The sequence below is a fragment of the Balearica regulorum genome, chromosome 1, assembly GCF_011004875.1.
Source record: "Balearica regulorum gibbericeps isolate bBalReg1 chromosome 1, bBalReg1.pri, whole genome shotgun sequence".
Classification (NCBI taxonomy): Eukaryota; Metazoa; Chordata; class Aves; order Gruiformes; family Gruidae; genus Balearica; species Balearica regulorum.
In genome coordinates, this window is record NC_046184.1 from 140,035,789 (window position 1) to 140,048,128 (window position 12,340).

The following is a 12,340-nucleotide window of genomic DNA, read 5'->3' on the forward strand; positions in this document are numbered from 1 at the left end:
TCGGAGTGAAAAAATGCATTAATATGACTCCATTAATATGACAATTCCATATCATATTCCAGAGTTTACGCTTTTAAAAGGATATTGATAAATGGTGAAGGTTGAGAAAAGCATTGCAAGGATGAATCACAGTCTGGAAAGCCTGCCTTGTAGTAAGAGACTAACGAAACAGAATCTAGTTATTTCAACAATAAGAAGGTTAGAATGTTGACTAATCATGATCTGTAAAGTATGTAAGTTGAAAAAAGAAGTTAATATTAAACGGCTCTTTAATTTAATAGACAAAGCCAAAGTGAAATTCAGTTTTGTAAGACTATAAGTCAGGAATGTGATTTTGACAGTGAGAATAATTATGTACTAGTAAAATTTACTCAGATGTTACAGGAAATATTTACCTGCCTCTTTTTTTTTTTTTTTTTTTTTTTTTACAGGAAAACTGACATATTTTAGTTCAACAGTAACTAGATGGCTTTATAAAGAAAAATCATCAACAACAACAAAACAAACTAGCATAAATGATATGAAAGATCTCTCTAGATAATTATAGTGGTCTCTTCTAGCTTTGGCTTTACACAGGGAAGTCCAGAGTCCAGCAACTGCTTCCACTCTTCCAGGACTGAAACATTGGCTCTGTTAAAGACAATGTCTATACTCCCATCATGAAGATTAAGGTTCAATCTCAGAAGCTGTATAACTACAAATTCCTGTATTTTCCCTCTAAAAAAGACTTAAATAGGTGACGTGATCTTTCTGTGCTATTATCTATGTCTACTTTAATTTGGGTTTGGACCTTTCTCAGAAGGAGAAAACAACTCTAAAAGTTTTAGTAAAAAATGCTAAGGAGAATGCAATTAGAATGGCATTAGTCAGGCACATACCATGACAAACATTGTATCTTTGGGAAGCTTTAGTGAGTGTTAGTTCTCACAGTACACTACTCCGAAATTATCATACTAGCCATGCAGGTGGGAGTCTACTGTATATTTCTGATTTATCTGGCATGTAGTATAAACAGCAGTACAGTGAGCATTACATTTACATTAAAGGAAATATTTTGAATTTTTTAATTTGAATATGTTATTTTTCTGGGTGGCATTTTTGTTAATCTGTATAATTTTCTGAGAAAATAGTTACAGATCAACTTTTTCTTCTATCAGCAAACCATAAGAAGATAAGCTACATATAGACAACAAATTTATTTTTTGAAATTTAGTAAACAGCTTTTTGGGGCTACTCAACTAGGAAACTTTTACTATTTCCCCCAAATCATAATTTTCTGCATGTTCATTTCAAAATCATCTCTGGATTTTTACTTTTTACTTAGTGGACCTGGTGGAACTCACTCTATTTCCTTTTAATTCCTTCTGCAGTTCTCACTTACTTGAAGTCTTATAAAGGACTATGCCTGCTATGTATTATCACTCTTGTACCCACCAAGTGAGCTCATCCAGCGACCTGAGTAGGAGATTCATTGTGGATTTCAGTCCACTGGTGCCTTTTGCACCATGAAGCTAGTGAAATTTCCCATTCCAACCGCATAAAGTGAATTAGGATCATACTGGCTCATCCTTGCATAAAAGGAAATGGAAGTCCATTGGCATTATGAATATTTGAGTAAGAAGACCAAGCAGACAATAGGGAAGGGTAAAGAGTCAAATGCTGTTCATGCAATTGCTGAAAGCCACTCTCATCTTGCTTCAGGTTTGCATTTTTGAATATGAATTGTTTGGAATGAATAGCTAACAAAAAAAAAAAAAAAAAAGAGAGGCATTTTTTCTTTTATTTTCTTTTTTGTTTTTAAACAGTTATACTTTCTTGCTATTAATTTGAGCATCAGTATGCAATACACTATATCTGATTTAGAAATGAACTCGTGGAAATTTTACAGTGATTTGACATGGGAGACCAAATCATGCCTCAGCTTGACTGACACAAAAAGAAGTTCCATGGGATGGAACCCAGCAGAGTTTGGCCTGTCTTCAGTCAGACTGTCATGTACCGTGATTTCTTTAGATTTCACTGTTTACAAGTAGAGTCAAGTTGGGTTGATACTAGAATACAATGCCTCCTTGTAAGAAGTGATGGTGTTACTTAGCAAGTGGCATTCTTTTCTCTGAATGATTGCTCCTGGACTCCTGCTTGCTGTTATAAATATGCAGTGGATTGCTGCAGATGATACCCTCCCAAATAAGTCAAAGCTTCCAACTGTACATTTAGCTTTTTGAAAGTTGTAAGAGGAGAAAAGTACATTCCGCTGTTCTGACCAAATGCCTTTTACTTAAATCCTTTCTATACTTGCGTAGAGTCCATGGAAAGTTTAGCTTTATTGCTGTGTTTGAGAATATTTGGGTCATAGCTGCAAACATTAGTTGCAAACATTAGAGACGATCCTTTGGTCACCTGTAATAAATTGCCTCCTGATATTATAACACAGGTGGCAGATCATTATTCAGATTAACTAGTGCATACATTAATATCCTCCAAATTTATCTTGTAAAATGCATGACATACTCATCAAAATAAAGACTGTCCTGCAAAATTTGGGACAGATGGCAGTGCAAGATGACATCTTTTCTAAATGTGTCAAAATGTTCACTCAGTCAAGCAATATGATTGGTTGCACATTCTGGGTGCGTTATTAAAATAACAAAAGCAGTAAAATTCACTTGCATGAACACCTGCTGCTAGAGTCACTTAAAATAAGTAAGGCAAAACATATAATTAAGTAATATAAAAATAATTATTTCACTGACAAATAAGTTAACAGTTTAATGCAGCTATTGCATTGCTTAAAATGTTTTAAGTCAGTGAATTACACCTGCACTTAGATTTACAACATTTAAAACCAAAACGTGCCTTCCTAAGTGATACTGAAGGAAGTATCCTTCATACGATATAACAAAACACTATGTAAGAACAGACACACAACAGGCCTACTGTTGTCTGCTAGATGGTATCTTCAAATCAGATAGTATATATTCCTTTACCACTTGAAACAGAAGAGCATAGAAGTGATTGATAAACCTGATATCCCAGCCAGAAATCAGATTTCAGAAAACTAAGCACTATCTGCTCTCTTCTGAGGATCTGACGTGGTGGTAGAAACAAAGCATCGAGAAAAGAAGAGCTGCTGATTTATTTTTTTCAGCATTTGAAAATGTCAGAGACTCAACTTATGAAGTCTAATGTAAGTCTTGTGGCAGAAAGTCTCATCAAGGCATGAATATGATTTTTGTTTCAAATTATGGAAAGGTCTTCAAGACCCCTTTATTTCGTTCTCTGCTTTGTTCTCAGAGAACTCGGCCAATCCTCACCTGGTCTCAGTTCAGGGTCTCATGCTCTGGGTGATGTTAAGTGCTGTTATTAAACCGATCAAAGGAACATGCTGTGGAGTGAAACAAAGCGTATCTGTTGGAGGCTTGAGCACATATTTGCTACACCACCCTCAGTCTGAAATTATACACAGGAAGTGAACCAGAGACCCTTTGTTGTAGTGCTTAACAATAACCACAGGCTCCCCTCTTCAGCCCTTACACTTGACCTTTGCAACAATGGTTAGCTAACTAAAATAGGAATGTTAAATAACTGGTCTGCTTAGGACAAAAAGAAAAAAAAAATCTATTTGAAACAATTGGGCACTGGGCAAATGTCTACTTTGCTATTTTTGTATGGAAGGAAGGGGGTTGGGAACAAAATGCTTCAGTGGTTGGTATGCAGTTATACTGCTAGCTCCATGTGAGTGCATATGGGTGAATTTGGTTACAACAGGCTGGTACTGTAGAAACTGCAGCTTTAAAAGGTTAACAAAGACTGCACTTGCTGTATAGGATCATGGACTAGGGAGAGCGACAGTCTGAATGGTGTGATCCCCCCGACACGCACACGCACACGCAGACACGCACACACACACGTTTCCATCTCCGTGTGCGAAGTGCCCACCTGTTCAGCCTCCCAGGCCCCCGGCCAGGCTCTGCCGCCGCCGCTTCGCGCGGGGATGCGACGCTCCTCGCAAGAGGCTGGGGATGGAGATACGGTTTCGGTAGTGATGGGGCTGACTGCGGAGAGCTATTGGCTGCCGGCTTTGTAAATTTCATTCAGTTTGGTCCAATAGGAGGAGGAGAGCGCCTGGTACAGCCTGGACCTCTTCCCCCCTCTCTCGCTCTCTCTCCCCCCCCCTCCCAGCTCGCCTTGCCTTGCAGATCAGTCTCTCCCCGGCTCGGTCTCTCTGCATAGGCAATCACAGCTTCTACTCGCAGACCCAACTCTCCCTCTCGCACTGATTGCAATGAATTTTCTGCCTGAATGTAGGTCGCTTACAACCGAGAACACGAGTTTCCTTCAAATCCAGTGTTGCTGTCTTTCTTCTTGTTATTTTTAACCCCCCCCCCCCCCCCCCCCCCCCGCTCCCCCTTCGTGGTCGTTGCATTCCTTTGGAGAAGCGAATCGCGTTGGATTCCAAAAAGGAGAGCAGGAACCGTGTGTGAATAATCCTGGCTGCATGATAGCCCGAGAGGATTTCCTGAAAGAATCTCGCTGTGTAAAAAAGACCCCTGTGCTTCTGCAGCTATTCCAGTGTTAAGGTAGGAGTACTGGATTTGCGTTTGAGTGTTCATTTTCAATTTTTCTGTTGCTTCCCCCCCCCCCCCTTTTTTTTTTTCGGCGAGGGTGGGGGAGACAGGGAGAGGTGTTGCAGTTGGTACTCTGGCAAAGGGCGAGCAGTTTGCTGCAGTCGTCTGTGTTTTTACTTTTCCCATCATGATAAAGCGATACTTTCTTTCTGCCATCTCCACCATCATACGCGATCTCGTTGTCACATATGAATATTTGTGCAAATGTACTTCTTTTTTATCCGCTTCGGTCTCGTCCCCTATATCCCCGTTGCACCATAATTTGTTTGGAGGCATTTTGCTGCAATCAGCTATTTGGAAAGGCTCTGGGGTTCTGTGTGAGATGTTTACAAAGTAGCTCTGCCTTACAGCCAAATAAACAGAAGAGTGTGGAAGAGAGGAGGGAAAAATATCTGCAGTACAGGGAGAGAGAGAGAAAGAGCGAAGCCACAGTTTCCTGCAAGCGCGGAGAGGGGCAGGAGCGGTACCTCATGCTCTGTGTGCGCCTGTGGTTTTCAGGGAAACACAAAACCAACACGTAGGTTTTTGGTTAACCACTTCCCTCGCCACCACCACAACCACAAAAAAGCAAAAGGAGACGGGGGGGGGGGGGGGGGGGCGGGGGGTGAAGAACAAGGGAGGCGGCTGTTCAGAGGAAATCTTGGCTCTTCTGGGATTAAGCTGTTCACTCGCTTTGGCTTGAGCTATTCCGTGATGGGTTTTCCTTCTTCTCCCCGTGTTTTTTTTTTTTTTAAATTTCTTTTTCTTTTTTCTTCTTTTTCTTTCTTTCCTTTCTGGGCTGGGGTAAAATGCCCGCTTTTGTGATGGGCATGGGTTTCCGCACGTGATGGAGCGGGGACTGGCACTGGGGAGAGCCAGCGTGCCCGGAGCGGTGGCGGAGGCGGGGGGGGAGAAAAGAAAGATAGGGAAAAAAAAAAAAAAAGACACGCACCACCACCACTCCCCCCCACCCCCGCTTGACAGTAAATCGGCTTCTCTGCAAAGCTGGGGCGGGGGCGGGCGAGGAGGGGGTTGGCGGCGTGAGGAGCCTCCGCGGCCGCCGCGGCTTTGCCCCTTCCCCAGGGGAAAGGCCGCCGCCAGCCCTCCACCGCCCCGGCGAGCGGGGGCGGCCCCGTTGCAGCGGCCCTGATGGACGCCCGTCAGACAGCAAGTGGGGAGGTAGCGGGGGCGCCGGCAGCCGCCGTTCAACCCGCCCACTCCCACACACATTTCCGCGGGCGCGCAGGGTCGGGGCGGGCAGGGCGCGCCTCCGCTGCGGAGGGGTGCGGGGGAGCGGGAGCGGGTCGGGGTGCGGAGCGGGGGAGGGGGGGGTGTCCCGCCGTCGTGCCTAGAGCGGGGCTAAGAATAGATGGCGGCGCGGCCGGGAAACTTGGCCGGTTCGGGCGGTCGGCGTGGGGGGGGGGGGGGGAGCGAAGTTTGCGGGGGACGCGGGCGCGGCAGTGGCGGGGCGCGGCCGCTAGGTGGCGCTGCGGTCCCTTCCAGCCGCGCCGCCCGCTGCCTCCCGCGCCGCAGCGCCGCGCGCCCCGCCGCGGGGCCGTCCCGCGCCCGCCGGCACTGGGCGGTTTGCGCGGGGCCCGGCGGCGGGGACACGCGGCCGCGCGCGGAGCGGGGTTTGAAAGGGAGGTTTGGGGGGTTTTGGGGGTTTTTTTTTTTCTTTTTAATCCGGATTTTTAAGAGCGGGGAGGTGGGAAAGCGTGCGGGCTTACAGGTAGGGGAGCAAAAGTCGTTCGAAGGCAGGCTCGGATGCGACGGAGCGCCTCGTTGGCTGTTTGGGCAGATGGAGTGTGCCAGTCCGGTAACGCGGCGAGCAGGGGCGGATGGTAGCCAGATAAACCGGGGTACGAGGCGCCTGCCGTCAGCTTTGTGCATCTGTAGGCTTTGTAGAGGTACTGCTTGTCATATGGAGGGCGGGAACACATATGCAAGTTTAGATGTTTTGTGTTTAAAAACAAACCAACACCAAAAAAAAAAAAAAACCCACCAAAAAAAAAAAGAAAAAAGAAAAAAAAAAGATCCTTAGCCATGTTTGATCAGTGTTGAAAGCAAACGCCTATAAAATTCTAGATTGATTTCTGTTTTTAAATGATTAATAATGTTAAGGGCATATACGCATATATTTAGAAGTAGGTGATCAGAAAGCAAAGATTAATTGGATGAATTTACTAGCAGTTACACCAAAATGGAAATCTCTAATATTTTCCTCTTCCTAAAATATAACTGCTAATTTAGATATCTCATATAAATGGAAGGGCAACAGTCCCCAATCCCATGGGACACAAGTTTATTAATTATTAGATTCATAAATCCTCTGTTAGCACTGAAGAAATAAACTATTTTTCTGCAACCCTAAGAAAAGAAGTAATTATTTCCACTAATATTAAAGCCTAGATAAGAACACAACTTTGCTTTGTAGAAGTGAGCTGATTTCATGTCAAATGAAACCTGCATTTTATTTTCATTTTACGTACAAAAAAAGCATTTGATATTATATTATTAATATCACCTATGTAGACTTGTATATAGATAGCACCTATATAGATGTGCATTAAGGCAGGCAGGACATTTGAAATATTTTTTCCTTATACTGCTAAGTAGGTGGTTGCATGTATTGTCATATAAATCCTATTCCAATGGATCATTAAATACTAAGAACATGAAAACACGCCACGGAGTTTCTGGTAACTCAAAACAACAAGATCTGTGATGGCATGTATTTTTCTAAGAATAATATAAAATGAAATTTAATTTTGACCTAATTGTTATTACCTTGAAATTATTACCCCTTTGTGTATAAATACAGCTGTTACTGCTCTCTCTCTTCTCTATTCATATGCCTGTGTATCATATAGATGCAATTGTTATTGGTATGCTGTGTGCAAATACAACCTATTAAGTTGTACCAAATACTAAAACTGAAATTCAGTTTGCCATCCAAAACGCCTTCATCCTCAAGAGGATTCTGATTCAAAGCTAATTTAAATATTTTTCTTCTTTTTTTTTTTTTTTTTAATTTTTTTCCATTGAATTTAATGGCATTTAAGTTTGGTCTCTACTGAAAAGCATTTGTGTAGACAAGAAAATATGTTTTCTTCCTTCTGCATTTCTGGAGGGAGTGATTACTTTCCTAGTATTCTTTTAAAATGCTGTGCTGTATCACACACATGTAGCCTGTAAATACAAAAATTCCTGATGTTTTTTCTTGATCAGCAAAGTGCAGTGGTCAGTGATGAAGTGTCATTTTTGTTTAAAGGCATCACAATGCAAGGAAACAAAAGCAAGCCTCATAGCATGAATGAAAGAGGCCAACTGGATTAAATTAGGACAAGTGACAAAACTGGCAGGTTTACTGGAGATGCTGTACTATCCTATGTATTTTTTATTCTTACAAAGGCTTTATCTTTTAGCTGATCCTATGTTCTTGGGTGGATCATTCCCCTGACAATTTTTACATTTGATAAAAATATCCATCTTAATAGGCATCCTTCAGCTGAAGACTTGTCATGTAGAGATGAAGGCAAGAGGCAGAAAGAAAAGCTGTTTAACTGAAGCTTTGTATTAAAGATATCATATAGAAACAAGGATTTGTTTGGCTTTTTTTTTTTTTTTTTTTTTTTTTAAACAAAAGAGTGATTCAAGGAACATTTACTGGCTCCTGCATAGAGGTTTGCACATTTGTTTTTGACAGGTTCTCAATACAGCCTCCTCTTGGCCTTTCAAACACGCATGCTGCTATTTGATGGCTGAATCACATAGTGTAAAGAACAGCTTCACCTGGGTAGGACAGGAATAAGCATCATGCTATAACCAGCATATAATTTAGTCATTCTGTCACTTGAAGGCTTGTCATCGAGATTCAAGATCTCTTCTGCATGAGTAAGATTGGTTAGTTACGTGCATTGGATTATAAGGTTGTGAGTCTTTTAAAAAAAAAAATAAAATCTAATAAAACCAAAACATAAACATGATCTGCACAAATCAATATAAGGCTCTCGTGTCCAACTGCAGCTCTCCTCTGTCACAGTTCAACTCAGGTGCTCTCAAGCAATGTTTGTAAAGCATTTATGCTGTGAGCCATTTCGATCCTCACACCTGGCAGGGTTATGTACTCAACTCTGTCAACTTTTAATAGTTCTCTACTTCTCATTGTATTTGTTTTAGTACTCCCCAGATGGTATTGGGGAAATTTAAAAAAAAAAAAAAAAAAGCACCAATAAGAAACCTCTAATCACCAAACAAAAACCCCCACCTTCCTATGTAGTGGAGGAAAACCAAGTTTTATTGATAATATTCTTGGAAAATTATTTGCAATGAGATAGGGCACAATGCTAATCAACTTTTCACAACTTGAAAATGGATTTAAGGGTAGAGAAGAGAAAATTGAAAAACATAATTTATAGACAGTTTGCAGCGGTTGAATTTAAAAGGTAGGGAATTATTCTGAAGATGTTACATGCAAGCTCATCTCTCTTTAACCCATGTAAACTAATGGGGATTTTCTTCTGAATTTTGACATTAAAAATAAACTGTATATGATACAAAGTGACTTTATGGTTTGCATGCAGAGCTCTCATGAGAGTCTGAATAGAAGCAGCTCTTGTAGAACATCGCCTTTTCTGTGAGATCTGCAGTGGGGCTTTACCAGTGGCACAGCTAATTCAAACCGAATGCATGACCACATGCTGGAACGATCTCAAGCCAGGAATGCTCAGATTTGTACTGTAATAATCTAAAAATAAACTGTAGTCACTGATGTCACAATGTATGATTCTTTCTTTCGGCTGTCTTCTGTGCTGAGCCCACACACCACTTAGTGTCATAGGACGTATTTCGGTAAGTGTATGCCACTGACTAGCTTCAGTAGAGGGTTACGATTTTCCACGCTTGTCTTTCTTCTGTTATTTATGTGCTCACTGAGATTTGCAACTTGATGGGGAGGCTGAGCCTTTCAAGAGAGGTAAGCTTTGAAAATGAATGGCACTCTTATTAGAAAAATATATTTGAGACAGTACCACAGCGGATTGATTCAGTTCACTCTGAAAACTAGAGGAGTACATAGCTGTGATAATTTAATGTTATTCAAATAACATCCTTTAAAAGAAATCTTTTTCATTGCTTTTAGAGGGGCTATTTTAAATATTGCACAGATTGAGACAGAGTCATACTAAAGAATGCTTCTTTTATTATGTAGAATGTAATTCATAATAATATAACTATATGAGAGATTTGAGGAATAAAATATTTGATTTTCTTCTTAGATTAGCCAGCAGTCAATTATAGGTAATTATGGAGTGGCTGTTACAATTTCATACATAGAATGAATTAGCTCATTTTTATTTACCTGTATATGAAGTTTTTTTAAGTAAATTAAAAAAAAAAACAAAACCAATTTTGAGATTTAGTTACACAAATCATTGAGACTAAGCCAGTTCAGTATTTCACCATAATAGATGTCAGATGAAATAGTAGTGGCATGATCTGAGTAGCAAACTTCCATTTAACAGTATCTTTCAGATTTGCATCTATTGAATGCAATAGACAAAAATATATAACCTACTGCTTCTCAGTGCAAATGAGTCCAGAGGTAAGATCTTTCCTTTGTCCTCCAAGTGGAGGTAGTCAAATGGAAGAGGACAATTATCAATAGGGTTTCTGTCCAAAAGTGTTTCTTGAAGTGGTCTAATGGCTTGATTATTTTGAAAATGCCTATTCCTGTGGTGTCTGGGTCAGTAACGGGCCCAGTACAGACCTGGAAGGAACAGATCTTCAAACTCTTGGGACTGTGCTCTCTAGTGTTCCTGTCAAATTATGGTCTTTCCAAGTAAGACTGACCAGCCATGTTGATCAGTGCCATCATGTGGTGATCGTGTGATATTGTTGCAAGACATCTCTGGGTTGGTGATCAAGCTTCTTTGTGTTTTAAAGTCGGTTTGGACCCTTAGTGAAAAAATGGTTTAATGGCAACAAGTCTTATTTCAAAAAACTGGTTAGAAATACTACAGAGAGGGCTCAAATAAATTAGTTGTATGCTCTGTAACAGCATTTCTTCTATGCTTGTGAACTCTGGTGGAAAGTAAGTGGATGAACTTCAATAACTCTTCTGTTTGGTGTTTTTTTAATTCCAAAACAGACGGTGCAGTAATCAGCTCCAAATACCTATTTTGTTCTATTCCAATAAACAAATACTAAATTACTTTTGAGTCATACTTTTGACTTCTGATACATAAAAGCCCTACTTCCTATCCATTGAAATGTAATAAAACAAGGACAAAGCTAATAGCCTCATTTCGAAATAAAGAATTTGGAATGGAACCAGATTCTTTGTGTCTATTTCTATATCTTCATTTCATGCTGACTTTTGTAGTCCAGATTTTAGACTTAATTTTTAAGATTTCCATAAATCTTAAGCATGCAAAGCAGATGTGCTAGCCAGTTTTGCTTCTGTTAAATAGGGTTGTTTGCAGACACCAGGCCAAACTCTGCTATTAAAAGGAGCCAGGAATAACTCAAAAATTATCAATATTATAATTATACATCTGAAAATTCTTTTTCTGAAAATAAATAAAACATTTTTCCTTTATCTCTACTACTTTACTTATTTTACTCCACCAATCTATATAACTTATCCAAGAAATATCTCTTTCAAGCTCTTGGAAATATACAGAACATGTTGCAAATTACCTGAAAATTATATAGGGAATGCATTTATGCTTTGAGATATGATTCTATCTTTTCTGATCTGCTGTGAAAGATTTCCAGATCTGTCTTTTCAAATAAACAAAATTAGTATATTCTTCATATGGGACCATATAAGATATAAGCCATATGCTGTCTAACATACAATAAATTTTTACTTATTTTCTTACTGGATAGCATAGACCATTAATATTAACGGACTTGTGTAACAGGACCGAGATTAGCAGACCATTAACAGATTTGTGTCATGGGACCAGGTCTTGTTGGATTCACTGTAAAGATTCCTGTTAATTTCAAAAGGCTTTTGGTCAGGTCCTATGAGTAAGTAGTATTTGGATAGAATTACATGGAGTATTTGCATAGAACTGGCAACGTCATACAGCTTAAAAGCTTTCTGCCAACTTCATGTTGAGTTCTATTAATGAAATTGTCTTCAAACCTTAGAAAAGTAGAAAAGAAAGCAATAGGCTCTGAAAAATAATGCATCTTCATCCCTTCCTCGAAGAGCTTGTTATAGGTGTGGATGATTATGCAGACTAGAAAAGTATCCTAGATGATGTAGGAGCAAGTACTGTCTCAACTCATGTTCTGTTGGTGACTGTGTTTATAAAGACAAATGTTTGTACAGAGTTGTCACTATCTGTGATATCTTCCTGAAGCTCCTTGGATTTGCTTTTCAGCAGAAGCCGAGTACGTGCTAGTAACCAAACTGATGGAGTACACACATCCAGTTTGTACACCTTTCCATGCAGTCATCTCGTTAGCTGTGGTTGTGCTGAAGACAGTTTTGCCATCTCCAAACTAGCTTTGTAATACTGTTATGTTGTCTTCCTGGATGTTCAGTTGTACTGGGTTTAGATCATAGATTTCCATAGCATTTTACAGGTGATTGTGATAAAAGAGGCAAAAATCCTCTCCTGGATTCCAGAGGAATTGTGAAAGAAGAGGTGAAGCCCATGTGAATCTTTGGTACATCTGCCATTAGCAAAACTCTCTGAAGTTTGTAAAGTAATAGTACT

General features: G+C 40.2%; 1 protein-coding gene across 4 annotated transcripts in view; it reads left to right on the top strand.

Annotated features, from left to right (window-relative positions):
* Positions 1-4,180: 4,180 nt before the first annotated feature.
* NLGN4X (neuroligin 4 X-linked) overlaps positions 4,181-12,340 on the top strand; it is a 188,564-nt gene continuing 180,404 nt past the window's right edge. For 2 of the 4 annotated variants that reach the window (XM_075736324.1, XM_075736342.1), the window contains exon 1: positions 4,217-4,580. The gene's annotated coding sequence lies outside the window, so the exon portion shown is untranslated. Of the gene's footprint in view, positions 4,581-12,340 lie in introns of all 4 variants that reach the window. The other 2 variants (XM_075736316.1, XM_075736334.1) reach the window with 2 other exon arrangements.